Source organism: Chinchilla lanigera, unplaced genomic scaffold (genome assembly GCF_000276665.1).
Source record: "Chinchilla lanigera isolate Chin_1 unplaced genomic scaffold, ChiLan1.0 scaffold00087, whole genome shotgun sequence".
In the NCBI taxonomy this organism is placed as follows: Eukaryota; Metazoa; Chordata; class Mammalia; order Rodentia; family Chinchillidae; genus Chinchilla; species Chinchilla lanigera.
The window spans coordinates 926,376-945,655 of NW_004955488.1; positions in this window are offsets into that span (position 1 = coordinate 926,376).

A 19,280-nucleotide genomic window follows, 5' to 3' on the forward strand; every position below is an offset into this window, starting at 1 on the left:
TTGTTTTTTTGTTTTTCTCCAGTACCGGGAACAGAACTCTCGACCTTGCGCTTGCCAGGGCTTCCTGGTGATTTCAACAGCAGCTTCCTCTGCCGGAACCATTGCCTCCTTCATGACATCCAAATTCTTCCGTGAAATCTCTCCAGTCTCGTAGAAGGCTAGGTGCTCCTCAACTTGCTCTCGAAGCTTCTCCCCAAACACACTGGTGAGCACCTCAGAGAAGCAATCGATTCTGGAGGAAATACTGCACTTGTTTGCCAGGTGTGTAGAGCTGCTGCCTTTGTTCTTGGCAGCTCTTCGGCCAGTGAAGGTGGAGTGAAAAATGAGTCCATATTTTGGTGCGTTATTTTAAAAGCTACGGCAAATACTGCTGTCAAGTACCGTCCAACAGAAGGGCAGGTGCATAGAAGCATGAAGGCAAGTCTTCATCCACCTGCTTCACTGGGTGTGGCATCGTGCAACTTCTGGCTCTTCCCCTTAGTTAATGTGACCAGAAAAGGTGAATGTTTTGAATCAACTCAGGACATTAAAGCAACTGCAATGATACAACTAAAGATGCTAACGAAAAAGGACCACTCCAAACAGTGGCAGAAACGATAGGGTAAGTGTATCTCTTTATTTTAAAGAGAAAAAACATAAAATTTCAAAACAGGATAACAGGAGAATAATTATAAGTAATGCATTGCATATTCCTGTGGTCAAAGTAGTTACTCAGAGTATGAGCTGGAGGCATGGAATACTGTCTGACCAATATTAATGCAAACCTTTCTTTTCAATGAAGTAAGAGAAACTATTAGTATACTATCCTAATTATCTCATATATATGGTTTTCCTTTTCCCTTTCCTCCTTTCTCCTTTCCTTCATCACAACTTCTCTTTCCTTTTGAATAGTTTCTTCCCATTTCACAATATCTATTTTACATTTTGGATCTTATTTACTCACCCAGCTTCTCACACTAGTGAGACAATACGATATTTATACATTGTGTGTCTGATTTATTTCACTTATGAGTGTGGTCTTGAGTTGCCTCTGTTTGCCTAAAGAAGTCTCAAGTTTATCCTTCTTTTTGACCGAACAGTACTGTGTTGTATAAAATGACTACATCTCTTTTATCCATTCCTCGATTGATGGGCATTTCTGAGATCAATATGCACTCCTCAGGTGAATAAATACAAGTAACAAATAAAGATATGAAAAAATGTTCAGTGTCATTGGTGGTCTGATAGATGCAAATTAAAACAACATTGAAATTCCATCTCACTCCAGAAATAATGGCCATCATCAAGAAATCCACCAATAACAAATGCTGGAGGGGCTGTAGGGAAAAACGAACCCTTCTCCACCACTGGTGGGAGTGTAGACTGGTGCAACCACTGTGGAAATCACTGTGGAGATTCCTCAAAAAACTAGGATTTGAGGTTACATTCAACCCAGCTATTTCCCTTCTGGGTATTTTTCCAGAAGAATTAAAAATATCATACCACAGGGATATATGTGCACCCACATTTATAGCAGCACAATTTGTAATAGCTTAAATCTTGGGATAGGCATATTTGAAGCAAGAGGGAGCCTACATTTCCATGGCATGATTGAACACATAGTGTACCTACTACAGCCCCCTTTTGATTTCTCTAGGCATAAGAGGTGACAATGTCTGTAGACTTTGGCTAATGTGTCCTCCTTCCAGAGGACACATCATATTGAGTTTAGAATCCCTGCTCTAAAATATTCAGATTATGCTTAGTTTGAGTTAGTCGTATGGAGAACAACATGGATGAAAGGGACCTCAGCCAAACCCAACAATGTTTCATCACCTTTGAATTAGACTATAATTATAAATTAAATTCAGATCTAGATAAAGCTACCTGTCTATAATGTCTGTTTTAACTTTTAATTACAGCTTTCTTGATTAAGAGACAGATACATTGGAAAGATAAGTTATGTGGTCACATTTCAACACACAAAGCAGATACAAGAATACTGAGAACAACACATATTGAAAAAGAGAGAGAGGAAGAGGAACATAGAAGAGACAGGCCTATCACCCTTCTGCAAACCCTGCCCTGTAAGCCATAAGTAATAACTCATGTTACAACTAAATGATTTTTCTCAGATTTCTTCCAGTCAGACCCACAGATCTCTCTGAACTATGTGTTCTGTGCCCTGGGGTAAGAGTTAGGCTATATCCCAATGAGTTTAGAATCATTACTGTGAACCTGAGGGGTCTGCATGCCTCTTCCATAAATTTGTACATAGGTCTTAACAAAGGATTTAAAAGCCATCCTCCATTTGGCCCTGCAGCCTACTTTAACTAGTAACATCTTGGGTTTGATCATGGCTCTAAGGCTATTTTGAAACTCTTTTACCAGCTGGATGTCTAAAAATAAGAATCATGTTTATTTTCCAACACACTAATCCTGAGTTGAAAACGTCTTTTTCTGAGTGCTGGCTGAAAACTATCTGATCCTTAGCTCATCCCTTACCTCTTTTATTACAGGCAGGAAGTAAAGCTATTTGGTAATTTACACATTCTGCTCTGAACTTTTCTAGGGCCAAACAATAATGTCATTATGCACTTTTTCTATCTTCCATACTGACAGAAGGAGTTGCTTTACCGGTATGTGGTCAAAATACAACTCGGTTCCCCGTTTTACAACACGCTATTAACAATTTCCTCACCATTTTCAAAGCTGTTCCTAAATGATGCCCAGTTGTCACACACATTAAGTTTCAGACACAAAAACACCTCAATTCTAGGTATTAATTTTTATCTCAGCAATCTTTGTTGAGTAACAAACTGACTCACATAAAGGCTTGAAATGCTAACGTATTATTATTTTCCGTGAATGTGGCTGTGTGGGTGTAGTGGGTGGACTGCTCCGTGGACTGCTACACGCCATGTAGGCTGGAATCCCTGATGAACTTCTTAACCTTATTATTATGAGAGTCACAGTGTATTTCTGCTTGTTCTGATATGACAGTAGGTTCATCAAACTTTCATGCTTTCTTTTTCAAAATTATATTTTTAATTTTTAAATAATTTACCCATGTCTTCATATTTTCCTGCATTTCACAATACTACATATACTTGATCTTTGCCTTTTTATCCAGGTGGCAAAACAATTTGTATAGTAATTATGTACTTTTAGTTCAGAGATATTTAATGTAATTATTTCTATTATCTGACTTGCCACAATTTTGTGTTTGCTTTTAACTTGTCTTACTGCTGTATTTGTTTTTCATATCTATCCTTTGTGTTTTATTCTTGGTTAACTAAATGATTTTATTATTCTTTTAGTTTTTTAAGATAGCTGAAGCTCTTTACATTACTTTTTACTTGTCCTTTAGGTTGACAGTTACTCATTCTACTTACGGTTAAATTCTCTTCCTTCAGGTAGGATATAAGAATATTACACCAGTATATTTGTATTTACATATTCATGCCTTCCTATAAATCCAAGCTTCAAGTCAGTACTTTTTACCTTCAGAATGAAGAATTAACTTTAAAATATCATTTTAAAATATATTTCATTAAAGTAATCTTTACATATATTTATAAAAAACTTTAAAATTACAGGCCTGTTTCCCATTATATTTCTACTAAAAAGTTTTGGCCTTGACCAGATATCTTAAAATTTAATGTGTATTCAACTTTATCCTTAGACCTTGATTATATCAAGATTGGCATCATTCCACACATCAGGATTTACTTATAGCATATTCTCATATTTATTTATGTCATCATTATAGACACATAAAGTACAATTTGATGTTTTGATAAATGTAGGCAGTGTGGAATGGTTACATAGATTTATAAAACATATCTTTCAGGTCACTAACCTATCATTTTTTATTGTGTGACTTTTGAAACATACTGTTGTTGTACTTTGTAACATAGGATATTTTATTGCTGACTATAGTTACTGTGTTGTACCATACATCTCCACACTAGTGCTTCCTGTCTGACTAACCCTTTGTGTCCTTTGATGAATAATTCTCCTTTCCTTCCCTCTCTACCTCCCCATCCTCTAATAACTATAATCCTCATCCCTACTTCTGTAAATCACAACAGCCTGGATTTCAAATGTCAGCCTGAGCCAGGCTTGTTTTACTTAAATACCGTCCACCACATTCATACGTATCACAAATGACAAGATTTCATTCTTTTTTTATACTTTAAAAAATTTAGTTTTTACAATTATCTTAGCTATCTTGTGTGTGTGTGTGTGTGTGTGTGTGTGTGTGTGTGTGTGTGTATTTCCCTTCTTTCTTTCGTTTCTCTTTTCCCTCATCCCAGTTGTTTTTTCTTTTTGAGCAGTTTTTTTCTCTTTTATGATATCTACTGTGCCTTTTGGATTTTATTTACTGTTATAGGTTCTTACACTAGAGAAACCATACGATGTCTATACATGCAGGTCTGGTTTATTTCACTTATGAGTATGGTCTCCATTTACCTATAAAAGCCTGAAGTTTATCTTTCTTTATAACTGAGTAATACTCTAGTGTATAGAAATACCACATACTTTTATACATTCCTCAGTTGATGGGCATTTGGGTTGTTTCCAACATTTAGCTATGACAAAGGAACAGTTAATGCTTAATTGTTTTGATCAATTTTGCATGCCTGTATCTGGTAATCTGAACAACTACTTTGAAGATAGCAATATGCAATGTGACAATCATTGATTTCCTATCATCTTGTTTTGAAATTCTGTATTGTTTTTATGTTTGTTTATATTTATTGTTTTTAAAAAAACAAAAAAATTTAGTTTTTAACTCATATGTAGAAACTATACGTATTCATTGCCTATCATGTAATGTTTGATATATGTATACATCATGCAATGTTTAAGACCATGTTAAACATATGTATCTCCTCCTCAAACATTCATTATTTCTTGGTGGTGAAAAATTTGTAATTTCTTCTTCTAGGTTTGTGAAGTGAGCAGTATATTTTTGTTTTCTGTAGAACTACTGGAGCTACTGCACAGTTGTGCCCCAGAAATTCTTCCTTGTCTGTAACTGTCACTTTGTATCCTTTAATCAGCATTTCTTGGTCTCTCTCTCTCTTTCTTTCTCTCTCTCTCTCTCTCTCAACACTCTAACTATCATTCAACAACTGTGAAATTAACTTCTTAGATTACACATATAAATGGGATCATGAACTACTTTTCTTTCTCTTCCAGGCTTACCTCTTCTCATCTTCATCTGGGTGGAAGCAAAAGACAGGATTTCATTCTTTTCCTGTCTCAATTGTATCCAACTGTGTATCCATGCTTTCTTTGGCCCAATTATTGATCAGCTGATGGACATTCTGCTTGTTTCTATTTTGATGCTCTTGCTAACAGCACTGCAGTGAACATATAATTGCAAATGCATCTTTGACATGTTGATTCATTTATTTTGGAAATATATTCAGTAATAGGATTATGGTATCACATAATATTTCTATTTTTAATTGTCTTAAATACATTTCATAGTATTTTTCGCACTGGCTATACTAATTAACATATCCATTTCTTTCTTTCTTTTTTTTTCTTTCTTGGTACCAAGAATCAAACTCAGGACCTTGTGCTTGCCAGGCAGGCGCTTTGCCACTGAGCTAAATCCCCAGCCCCTCTCATGCCTTTCTATGTGTCTAATTTTGCTTTTGTTGCCTGTGGCTTGTCATTTCCCAGAAATGTGTTGCCTAGAACAGTACTGTAGACACTTTTCCCCTATGTTTCCTTCTGGTTTGCGTAATCTAGTAAAAGCACTCTGAAGATAAATTTTGTCATAATTATGAATTAAATTCTTAACCTCATGCCTGATATGCTGTATTATATCAGGATTCTGCTTTGTCCTTATAAATAATTATGTTTTAATGTTGCCCAGATTAAACTCAAATGCCAAGCCCTATCTCACCATGTTTTTGCTGCTTACTTTTATTAGACATCTCGGGATTACATATGTGTGTTTTTAGGGAATTAAAGAAAGATTTGTGCCAGTGCTCTTCCACTGGGCTTGGCCTTTCCTAGAAACACCTCTGGTTTACTTCTGTGCCACTGCAGGGACCTCGCAGTGTCCTCTTTCTCCTTGTGCATAAGACTGCTGCTTGCTGTGTTGTTTCCACTGCTCAGCAGCTTAGACTAAAGGGCGCTTAGGTGAAAAGGCAAACAAGGACAGACTGTATCTAATAATGTCATTTCTTTTCCATAGCTTTTCTAGTTTCTGCCTGGCCCAAAACCACATCAGGTTTTGGTGTGTTAAAGGAATTGCTTTTATAATTTGTCCAGTGAACCACTATCATCTGAATAATGGCTTTTTTATGATATTCCAGCACTACCAGAAGCCTTCAGCAAATATTTTTTGCTGTTGACATGAGTGCATGTGTGTGTGTGTGTGTGTGTGTGTGTGTGTTTGTGTGTGTGCATGCACATTTGGAGATGTGTTCTTTTAAGTTTTTAATATCTCACACCTCAGTCAGACTTTTGAAAACTTGAACACATGTCAACATACAGCTGTGCAAAATTCTTTAGTTTTCATTTAATTGTGAGCTACTTCTCTATTGAACAAAATTCCCTCTTCTTTGTCTCCCCGAAAGGTACCATTGCCCATTGTAACCACTGCTATGATCCAAGGTATTTTTGTTATACCAGCTCAGATATACTAATATTGCTGCATTCACAATTGAAATCCTTCAGCATGTTTACTTAAACATCCACTACCTTTGGCTTTATTAAACATCAAAACGTCACTCTTCTGTGATTGTATTTCATTCTTTTAGCATCTTTAAGTGGAAAAATTTTTCTAAAACTACTGAAACTTCAGGAACAGTGAGCAGAAATATATGATTTTATTAATCAGTGACACTAAGAACCTATCATTTTTTCTATTCCTTCAGTTCTAGCTACTTCAGCTCTCTCATTTTCTGTGCTTCCTCGTAAGATAGTCTTAGTTACTTTTTTCATTACTAGGACACAGCACCCACTGTCTGCAGTTTAAAAGGAGGACATGTTTATGGCTCACAATATCAGTGTGTTTACTTATGTTCCATGTTCCCCAGGCTCCAGGGAAAAAGGGGCCAGGTGGCAGGGGCTGTGCAGAGGACACCTACTCATTTCACAACAACCAGGGTTAGCAAGGGCAGGACGGGCCAGGGAGGGAGATTTGTCCTTCCAGCCATTGCCTTTTTCCCACCGCTTCCGAGCAACAAATTCAATTGTAAACTCAGCTGTGGATTCTCACACTGCTGAGTGTGGTACCCTTGGCGAGCAATCACTTTCCACATGCAACAGTATGTATGGACACATTTTAGATCTAAACCATAACCGGTACTAAGCAAGAGCAATTCATAGGTGTAAAGAGCACTGTTAAGAAATTCATGAGTTCTATGTTCAACTAGACTTCAACATAACTGCAGCCTCCAGGGGAGAAATGAGGGAACCCCAAAGGAATCCGCAGTGTTCTGGGAGAAACGCATTGCCTCAAGGAATTACCAAAAGTGCAGTTGGCCCAGGTACGTTCGGTGCCGAGCTCTGCCATGCTTGTCTCTTTATAGATCTCCTCGTTACCTTTCTCCTTTTCCCTGTCCTTCAACAAGCCATTCCTCCCCCAATGGGAGGCTTTTGCCAAGAGTTCTAGACTTGACTTTAACACTTGCAGTATCCAACAGGGTCAGGCAACACCTTCTGAAATTATTCATTTTTATTCTTAAGAATAATTGATAACTGTAGTTCAGCATGGATGCTCACTCTGGTTAAGTAGCTCCCATAGTGTAAATTGATTGAAAAAATTATTTTCAAGGAGGGTCAGTGATCTCATCAATATAGAGCAAAATGCATGTTCATTTAAATGTAAAACATTGTACATGGTTCTTGAATTATTAATCCTATTAATTTTCCTTTCATTCATAGAAAATAGCCATACCATCAGAATCCAGAGAAAATAGATAACATCACATAACTCCTCCAAATTTCTGCTAAAGCCCTCCAGTTTTACCTATCTATTGAGCCTTTCTACTTGTTTGATATCTTTTCAAATAACAACAGAAATAGCTCTCTCATTGCCTAATGCTAATGTTACCACCGATTCCTCAGCATCCATTTTACTACATTTTATTCCCTACTCTCTGGTCATTGTCTTTTCTGCTTTCTCCTATCAGCCCATGAACACACTGAGATTAGTAGAGTTGTCTGAATCACACAGACATTTGAGAAGAACTCCATGTACAAGTATTTGCAAACTGTGGCAGGATCTGCCCAAACCATGAGGTTTGGTGAAGACCTTTTCCGAGGTACAGATTGAAGTGATTCAGCGGTGGGATACGGTGTCAAAACTGGAGAGGGAGGGACTGTGAAGCCACTGATTTGGAAAGAAGAGGCATAGATGGAGGGACACATTGGTCACATGGAAATCCACAGGGGAAGGAAAGCTGTCAATGGCTCACTGACCTTCTTGTCCTTTTCTCTTATCTTTATCACAAATCTTACTTATGAAACTCCCCTGAGAAATGTGGTTCATGCAGGTACCTTCCCATGCCCAGAATGGGTCTAAACGGGCAAATGGAACACAGCCTCACACTCCTGAAACCATTTACAAATTGTGCATGTACCCATTTTGTACAGTGAATGCAATCATTCTGTACAGCAAACAAGCACTAATAAGTAAAAAAGAAAAACAAAGCAATAAAATTTCATAAAAAGGTTTCCCTTTTGTCTCACGTTCTTCTCATTTAGCTCCATATCTCCTCTCCCCTTCTGTGCCAATTATATCCAAGGAGTCATCTATTTTTGCTAGTTGCAATTTCTTATTTCATCTGTGCACCTTTTCCTACGTACAGTACCATCATTAATGACTAAATGCTACTCAACTTTTCTTGCTCTCTTTCCTAAATTTTCTGGAACATTTTGGTTGTTTTTTTGATACCAGGAATCGAACTTAGGACCTTCAGCTTGCCAGGCAGGTGCTTGTACCACTGAGCTGTACCACTGAGCTGTATCCCCAGCACTCTGGAACATTTTCACCCCAAATTATATTGAACTACCCAGCACTGCTTTAGACTTTACCATTCCTTCCAAATTGGAAAGCTTACCCTCTATCTTCAGCACCTCGTGACAATGTATGTGCTTTTCTCTAGGCAGCGTTTCATCTTAGTGCTTCCTACTGTCTATCTTTAGGAATGAATCTGGTCATTCTCCATATTTCTTTCTGAGACCTTTACAAAGCTATAGTCTTTCCAGAAGTCTCGTGTTGCAGATGCATGTATTATAATTTCTTAAGGGAAAGTGTGACTTTAATCCTTTAATCTGACAAACCCCGTCTTCTGGCTCTTTGCTTATATCCCTCCTCACTGAAATTACCGGTCTACTCCTATATCCACAGAAGAACGTCTGTGAATTCCTCCTAGAAATGTGAAGATGACTTTTCTGTTCCTTATGCATCTGAGTATCACCACATCCTAGCTATTCGTTCTCTTCCTTCAATATCTTTCAACATCACACCACTTTGCACATCTCTACTGTAGATCCCAGGTCGATCACTGAGTGCACTTACATGTTTATTCCCACAATCATCTCTAAAAGAAAAGAAATAAAATACAAAGAAGGCAAATCTTCTCATTTCCCAGTAGGTCGGGCTTCTGAGAAATGTTAAAAGGAAAGCAAGTTCTACATTTAATTATGCTTTTCCTAGATCAATAACTTCCCTACCCTTGGTTGTTTTCAAGTCACAGCTATGGTTTGCACCCTGGGTACACTCTAGCCTCAAGCTCATAGGGTAAGAGCTGATGCCACTGAGCACATTTTAAAAATTTCCATGCTTTCTGTTGCCTTTGTTCCTTATTTTACGTTTTAAATTTATTTTCAATTTTCTCCTGGAAAAGTCACAGTTCTAAGGTATGCAGACATTTTAGGAAGCATAAACATACACATTTTAAATTGAAGGGGAAAGTTTGTTTTTCACATGCTGTCAAATAGGTAGTCGATACATTTGAATAGATTTGATCAACCTGCAAAGTAATTATAATGAGAATATAAAAATAACGTCATCCTTCGCTATATCGAAGTCCACTTATTGTGGCTTCACTGTATCACGGTTTTTTTTTTTAAAAAATATATATATATCTAATTCTGTATCACGGAGTTTTCCTTATATTGCAGGATTTTGTGGTATGTAGGTATTTGTATAATATTTATGATTTTAATTATTTTTACCTAAAAGCTTAAAACACTATAAAAGTGCTAATTCAAACATATTAAAAGAATAGTAAATTGAAGTAAAATACAGTATGTATTTCACCAGTGGATGAAAATGGTACTATACACGATGGAAATGCAGTATGCCACTATCACTTGCATAAGTTTGCCAAAGTGAGATTTTTACATGGCATGCTATTGGCTGATGGAATGAAAGGCAACAAACCTCAGCACTGTGTTCTGTATCCTGGGCCCTGATTGGTTCAATGACCGTAGCATCGGTCTTTTTCCTCTCCTGCACTGCGCTCATACATTCAGCATCTTTCCTTGTCCACATCCCATTGAGTACCTATATAGAATTTTACGTGTTGCTAAAATTATGTAGGTTTAAGAGGGTAGAAAGTGCTTAAGGGCATATGAAGTGTTTATAAGAGTGTGGGAAAGGTTAATAAGTGAGTGGGAAAGGTTTATAGGAGTGTGGGAAGGTTTTCTAAAACCTTAAAATATATATAAATAATAAAATAAATATAACGCTGCTACTTCACAGATTTTCACCTATTGCAGTGTTCTCTGGAACTAACTCCCGTGATAGGTAAGGAATCACTGTATAAATAGGATAGAATGCTGAATAGTAATTAAATTTAAGGATGAATGATATTCTGGAAATTTAGAAAGGTAAGAATTTAGAAAACACTAACTTTCATAACTTTGCAAACTTGCAGATTTCAGATTACTTGAATTAATTGCAGAGAAGTTCTCTGTAATTTTCAACTTCATTATAATTTTCTTCATTGTTAGAGTGTCAAAAGTATTATTTCCTGTTGGTAATGCAGATCCAAAGTGATTAGTATAAAGTACAGGTTATCATTAGGCACTTCTCAAAACCTCCCAGGCTTGTCATCCTGTAATTGTACATACTGGCTGACTCAAGAGGGACTGGCTGTACTTGTTGATTAAACTGCAAAACGTATTCAACATGATCCATTCACACTATTGTCAGTGACAATTTCATTTTCACTTGATGTGGTCCTTTTACAGAAAAGGTGCTCAAGTACATTTATCCATGGAAATGGAGTAGTCAATAGGTTATAAAGAAAAAAGGAAAGGATGTCAAATTGACAGGTTTGATCCACTGAAAGAGAAATATAATACAATCACAGAATTGAGCAAATAGTCAAGTATAATATGAACTCTTAATTTTAAAGAAATAGTGTAAAGAATACCAAAAATACAAAGAATTCTACTTAAAAATGGGATTAGAGAAATGTAGCTGCTTCCCACTCAGATTCCCTTTCTGCATGCCTTTGCCACTAAGTTGCACTATAGTGCAACCAAGATACAGTCTCCTCTAAGAAAGCTTAGGACTGGCCTAGGACCTTCATTTGGGGCATCTGCAGATCTCAACTGTGGCTCAGATCAAGAACGAGTCAGGTGTGGCTTTGTTAAGGCTGAAAAGCTAATTGCTCCATTATGTGTGATCTTGTCTTTTTCACTTCACAAGCACTTAAAAATATATACTTAAATCTGCTAATTATAAGTCCCCATAACAGAGTATCCTAACCAGAAAATAACATTATTACCCTGGCTTTCAACACTCAAGCATTTTCATTTTGCTGAGTTTTCTTTTTTCTCTGCTTACTTTATTTGCGAACATGTTTAATGGCTAATTACCATTTCAGCTTTTTTATCTGAATTTCTGCACATTTGGAGACATTGTCATTACAGCTTTAGTAGATAAAACATCCACCCAAACAATATTTCCATTTTACTTGTTCATGCATAGATTTATAAAACTGACATTCTTATTAATTCAAGCTCTTGCTTCCATTATTAAACAATAATTTACATCAAAGGCCTATCTTTTTGGATTCAGAATTGAGCACTTTTATGTTTTACAAGAAAATAGTAATACCTTGTTTCCCAGCACCAAAACATAATAGAAACACAAAAATTATCACTCTAACAATGATAGATGCAACATTATTTTCTCTCACCATTCCTTAGGCTAATGAACTGAAATTTTGTTTTATTTTGGGTTTTTTTGAGACAGGATCTCCCTATGTAGTTCAGGCTGGCCTTGAACTCACTAAGTACCCCAGTCTGGCCTCAAACTCACAGAAATCCTCCTGCCTCAGCCTTCTGTGTGTTGGGATTTCAGTAGTGAACTGAATTTGAATGCAGTTTTTATCATAAAGTCAACAATAGTTTGGTTACTAATAAATGCACTTAAATGTTCTAATTTGAGTCATACTTTTATTGACATATTGTAGTATTTATATTATAGAACATATTTCAATATATGGATGTATGCATTGTAGAATAAACTTGATTAATATATTCATTATCTCATATACATATAACTTTTTGTGGTGAGAACACTTAACATGGTTTCTTAGCAATTTTCAAGCATACAATACATTATTGAGTACAGTCATCATACTGTACAATGAATCTTGAAGTTATTCCTGCTAACTAAAATTTTGCCTCCTCTGATTAATATCTACTTTTATACAAACCAGGAAAACACTACTTTAAGTGAAATAAACTGTACACCAAAGACAAATACTGCACAATTTCACTTTATATGTGAAATCTGAAAAAAAAAAATGAATTCCAGAATCTCAGAGGCTGAGGAAGGCAGATCACAAGTTAGAGCCCAGCTGGTGCAACACAGAAACTTAAGGAGAACCTTTTTAAAAATAAAAATAGGCTAGGGTTGTAGTTCCATGTGAAAGCCCTGGGCTCAATCACCAGTACTGCAAAACAATAAATAAGTACATGAAATAATCATATTGAATCATGGTTTTCTACAATTAACAATGTTAACTTTATAGATTAAAATACCACTGACATAATGGGAAATTTCAGAGTTCTTTTGCAATCTTTTCCTCCCATAAAGAAATTCTCCAACTTTTAAATATATGATTGACTCTGTGGGTCAAGAGACCACTGGTTAATTTAATCAGAAGCAACATCTGCATTACAGATTGTCATTTTTATCCTTTTTTCACCTACATTGTACTTTATGGACATTACTTCTAGAATTTAAAATTGTTCACTAAGGGCTGCATTATGAGTTAGCACTGCTTATATTTATTTTTGTTTTTATTTTCTGAGTGTTATGACTACATGTTTGCAGTACATAATGATTACATTCATTGTAAGGAATTGGTACAGGTACATAACACAATTTATAGTGATAACTAACACTTGTAAAACATGTCAACATACATAACTCTCTTTAATACTGGGGAAAAGATAAGGCTATACCTAACTACAGGTATATGTGTGTAACTCAATAATTTTCTTTTCAGCCCATATGTAGAAAGAAAATGTATACTTTGAAATATTATGTATTCAAATGTGTCATATTAAAATCCATATTCAGTAATTTTTTGCATGGGGAGAAGAATCAGTATCGCAATTCACTTTAAGAAGTGCAGAGCACGCAAGTATTCAATAAAGGGCACCTACGTAAGTAATGATTAGTTATGGAATATGTGAATTAATGTCAATTAGACAATATAACTAGGAAGGATTACTTTGTACTTTTATTTTAGCTCCAATGGAAAATTGTGGCAGCCAACATGATGGTGTTCCATGTCTTGTTTTCCTAGAAAAGAACTCTGAGGTTTCTCTTCAAGTAGATAATAAAAAGGATAATACTACTAATAAAAAATAATAATATAATAACAATAATTGATGATATCACAGCAAATATGCATAGTACATGCCTCATAGATACACAGAGTGAGCGTTTATGTTTAGTGCTGAGGTCAAATTTAGTTCATAGCAAAAAATTATAACAAGATCCTTTTCTTTAGAAAGAAATATATGATTTAAATTTATTTCCAAGTTCACATAGAAACTAAATTCAGAACTGGATTTTTGTATGCTTTTTTCAAAAATATATTTAATTTTTATTACTGGAACTATTTAGATCACTCCCTAAGTATTTTAAAGATGTAGGATTAATAAATGTATATTTGCATCCTACATACCCAAAATGAAAAATATATTTCCTGTTATGTGCACATTACATAGATATGATAGAATTTTTTTAATTACAGTCAGACACATGATTTTTAACTGTAGCTGGCAATGTTTTATAACACATCTCATTCAATCTACATTTACTTAAATTGGGTCAATATATACCTTTTTTTCTGTTTTGTACTGGAAATTTTTTGGGAGGGCGGTTTCTGGTACCAGGGATCGAACTCACAACGTTGTGCTTGCCAGGCAGGCGCTGTGCCACTAAGCTAAATCCCCAGCCCCTTGTACTGGAAATTGAGCTCAGAATCCTCACATTGAGCTTTATCCCTAGCTTTTTTAAAACTTTATTTGGAGACAGGATCTTCTTATGCCACTATATTTACCAAATAGGGCTCCACCTTGGAATCCTTCCGCCACAACCTCCCAGAGCCCTGGAATAATAGGTATACACCACCACCCCTGGCAGTGATACTCTTAGTTTTGTTTGACAGATAGGAAAACTACATCTTAACTTGATATTTTAACTGGGACAGGAAATCTTAATATTTCCATGCTTAATTTTAAGGAGATATTTTCTAAGATAAATATCTCCATCATTTAAAAATATCTGAATCAATTATATTTATTTGAAGTCTTCGAATTTCATGTTTTTTTAAAAAAGACTAAAATTTAGAGACGTGTCAAATGAGTTGCTTTATATCCACTCACTTGTACAGCAGTTTATAAACATGTATTTTTATAAACAAAGTAAAATTCCTTGTTTTGGGGAAAAATACCTCAGCTGAAGCTAAAGAATTATCAAGTTGAGATGAGTAAAGAGTACATATTAGTCATTTAACGTACGTGCAATGGTTAGATAATGTAGGGACAGTTAAAACCCTCAGGTGTGTCAGACTAGGGAACCAGAACCCTCTCAGAGGTAGATGGGAAGGAGTTTTTGCATGCAGCCAGCAGCTGAACTGACAGCCTGTGGTCCATAGTTTCCCACCTTGAATACATTTTATAGCAATGCCCCTTTCCAGTAACAGCCTGGTTACTTCCTTTCCTGGAGCCAATAATACTTTCATTTTTATTGTGCTTGTTTGGCCTCTGTGTACTTAACTCCCTCACTTCATTTAAGACCACATCAGTGCCATGGAAGTGCAGATGTCCTACAGAGAGAACCTGCCATGGAGCTACCAACCTGCTTCTATAGCAGCCACCTGGAACGTTCCCCTCCACTGACATCACCTGCCCTTCACCAACAGGAAGTAGATGAGGCAGTTGTCATTCTGCTCCCCATCCCAGGGAAGGAGGATGATTTGATTGAGTGCGGGGGATGTAAGGATCTATTGGAGGGGCAGAAGCAGGCAATCAGTGCAAGACCTGCATTTAACTGTGGTTAAATTATCACATGCTCACTGCACACTATGTGCTTGAAAAATCTACCCCCTCTGAAACTATCACTTCATTACTGTGTATTTCAGTAATCCCTACTATCCTTTTGCTCTTCCCAGAAACAAAAGTGAAGAACCTGGTTGGCCTAGATTACACCAGTCAGTGAAAGAGTTAATTTTAGGAACCAGTTTAACCCTAAAAGTACAAGTACACCCCAAAACCCATTGGGCATCCCATTCAGGACCCCCATCCTATAGTTCACTCTGCTGTTAAAGTAGCTTTTTCCTGCATTGCTGTGCTGGAAACTTTCCCTTGGCATCACTTTAGTCCTGACTTCCTCATTTTCTGCTGGAGGTGCTGGCTTTGAACCAGTCTCTGTTCACTTCCATATTCTTTGTTGGAGTATGGGTGAGGGACTTGGAGAAAAGCAGAAGGTTGTTTCAGGGGACCCCTAAACCCAAAGAGATACCCACCAGAAGCAATAAGTCTGTCCCAAAAGCCCATGTATTAAATCTTGGTCTTCTGGTTGACACCATCTGGAGAAGATGGAAATGTAAAAAGTAAGGCCCAAGTTGAAGCTGCCCAGAGTCTGACAGTAGCTCTGAAAACTGGGAAGTAGTTCAGCCCTTTTTTCATGGCCTCTTCATGTCCTCATTGTAGGGGGAACAGGCTTTGTTCCACCACTCCACTGCCTCAACAAAGGCTGCAAAGCATCATGAACATAGAACTCCAGAACTATGGGCCAAAATAAACTTCTTTTTCTTTATAATTTCCTTGGTTTGAATATTTGTTACAGCCATTGGAAAGCTGAGTAACACCGTAAGCAAAAACAAGTATAGTTACATTCAAAGAGTAAATACATTATTGGTTTAGAAAGAAAAGACAAAATAGAAAACTTTTTCAGGTTCATAACTGATGGAGACCATTACAACGCAGCCCTGAGCAGGACTTAAAATAATCAACTGGCTTTCCATGTTTACTTGTGAATCTGTCCAAGGCCTGTGCTCCTTGTTTGAAACTGGTGGACTTATAATAAGTGAACCTCTGTGAGTCACTAATCCCTACTAAAATGTGTAATGGCAGATGAAGCTGGAAAGCCTCAGATCAAAACAAGATCACAGCCAAGGACAACTGGATCCAATCTCAACTAGATGAAGACTATAGCCTCAGGCATCTCCCTTCTGGGTGGATGAACTTTATACCTTACTTGTAGAAGTCCTTGAGTGATTCTGCCTTTCTTGAGTATTTCCTTCCCTTCTGAAAACCAAATAAATACGGCCCACCCAGAGAAGGTCTTGGTTTTAGCCGTAAGAGAATCTCAAATTCTGTGAGAAAGGTTTGATCCTCCTCAAGCCCTGAAATCATTCCATTTGCCTCTTTTTATTTAGCCTTCACTGTACACTCATTCAGGAGACTGTGCACCTAATCAGCCCACAATAACTAAAGGATATTATGAACCCAATACATAACATATAAATAGGGATAAATATTTCTAATTCAACAGGGAAGGCTGCAATAAATTCTGTACCTACTCTTTATTATATCTGAGGCTTCATTGGTGGCATTTCTAACAGAAAAATTAGAAACTCAACTGTTTTCCTGGATGTATAAAAAAGGTCTTTTCATTCTGGACTCTAAGGCATAATTGGTTGGTCACTTTACAAAGTGACTAAGAAAATGAAGGACTAATAATGTTTTTGGAAGACTGAAATCAGTTCAGACAAGAGACAGAAATGCTTTTAAAAGTTAATTATGTTTGCTTTTTGTTCTCCCTTGCTGTCTATTACTTTTGAATGGAGATGCACATCGGCAGAAGTAATTGCCAGGTTTGCCTGTGCAGATGGCAGCCTGCTTGCAGGGTGTTGACGCACCTGGAATTATACCTGTTTCACATTTTGTACCTTTGGAAATTAAAAAAATAAAAGGTCAGTTTTAATAAGGCAAGCAGGTACCAGGTATCATCCTTAAATTTTCCCAAACATTTTAATCCACTCAGCATGACACCTGAGACTGTGTAAGCAAAGAATGCAATAGATATTATTGTCAGAGTCATTCATTTTGCTTGACTATAAAGTATAATTTCTCTTGAAATTCATATGCAGGTTCAGGACTTGCAAGTCTGTAGACATTTAAAATCTGCTCCGTTGTGAACTAATTTGTCTTCTACTTGGAAATCTAGAGAATGAGTTTTGTGTTACTGGGAAGCAAATAAAACGTTAGGCTGAGAAAAATAATAGTTAACACAAAAGAAATACTGGTGAATCGATAGCATACTGATTTATGTCCCTTGGGGTGAAATGTTATATTCAAGGCACTGGTGTTAAACCTTGTTTACCAGTGAAACTAGGGGTGTAGATACATTTAGAACTACCCTTGAGGTCTGTAGATGTTATGAAGGTAGGGTGCTAAATTATAATTTTGTCCATTAATTTTACAAATTAAACCTATCTGGAAAAAGGGAAAATGGATATTTCTGTTAGTTGTATAATCTTAGCATTTTCTTTTACATAGTTTTCTAGTTCTGATTTCCATTCAAACTTCACTTTCAATTTGGGTTAAAGAAAACTTTATAGAAATATTCTACACACAGATGGGCATGGAACTGTAGTATATTTGTAGTTTGAAGAAGAGATTCATCTCACACAACCTATCAATTATTAATAATTTAAAGTATTACTGATTTATTAACTTCTTAAAATGATTGAAAATTTTGAGAGAAAAAGAATTTTAAAGTACAAAGAATATGGTCCAACTATAAATAAAACTAAGATTTGAACAACTGATTGAATGTAAAATAAAGTATTTCTTCTTAAAACTAGAAATGGTCTTCAAATGGATCTGGGTTGTTAAATATGAAACTAGAAAAGACACTTACTTCTAGCTTCAGTTTTTTTGTTTTTTTTTTTTTTTGTTTGTTTTTTGTTTTTTGTTTTTTCAGGTACCAGGGATCGAACTCACACCCTTGCACACTTGCTGGGCAGGCACTGTGCCGCTGAGCTAAATCCCGAGCCCCACTAGCTTTAGTTCTGTCGCAAATAATAGGTACATACTTATAATAATGTACATGATAATGACGGGTTTTCAACTTCTAAACAAAATAAGGAAGAACTAATTGCAGTTGTATTAATATATTTGAATATAATGTAGTCAGTAATGAGAAACATTACTGGAAAATAAAGTTGATAGAATTTGGTAAATACAAAGGAATAACTGGGAGAAAAGTAGTATAGAAAAGGAACTGATATCTTTAATTTTAATAAAGAACAATATAGATTGTGTGAATTTGATTAAGAAATGAATGATGTTTAATATATTAAATTAATGTGTCAATAGAAAAATTAAATTTAATAACATCAGCTAAGGAGAGAACATTAAAGAAGAAAAGGTGGTTTATTAACCAGTGATGGAAAGATTGATCTATCATTATGGAGAACCAACAAATAACATAATTTTATCAAAAATTGCAGATGTATGGGAAAAGTATTACCAGTAATTGAAGAAATGAAATAAGGAAGCAGTTTAAAATTGTTGTCTCTTAGCTGAGATAAGGTAGGAAAAATTTTCTGGAAATTTGGGTTTTATTAAAAGTTGTGATTTTGTTTACCACACTCACTGTGTACTTTAAGATATTTCAGTGATTTTAACAACATGTTATAATAATATCTGTCATCAAATACTTTAAATAGATGATTATGTATGTTACTTTGAGATTTATAAAAATGACAAGTTCT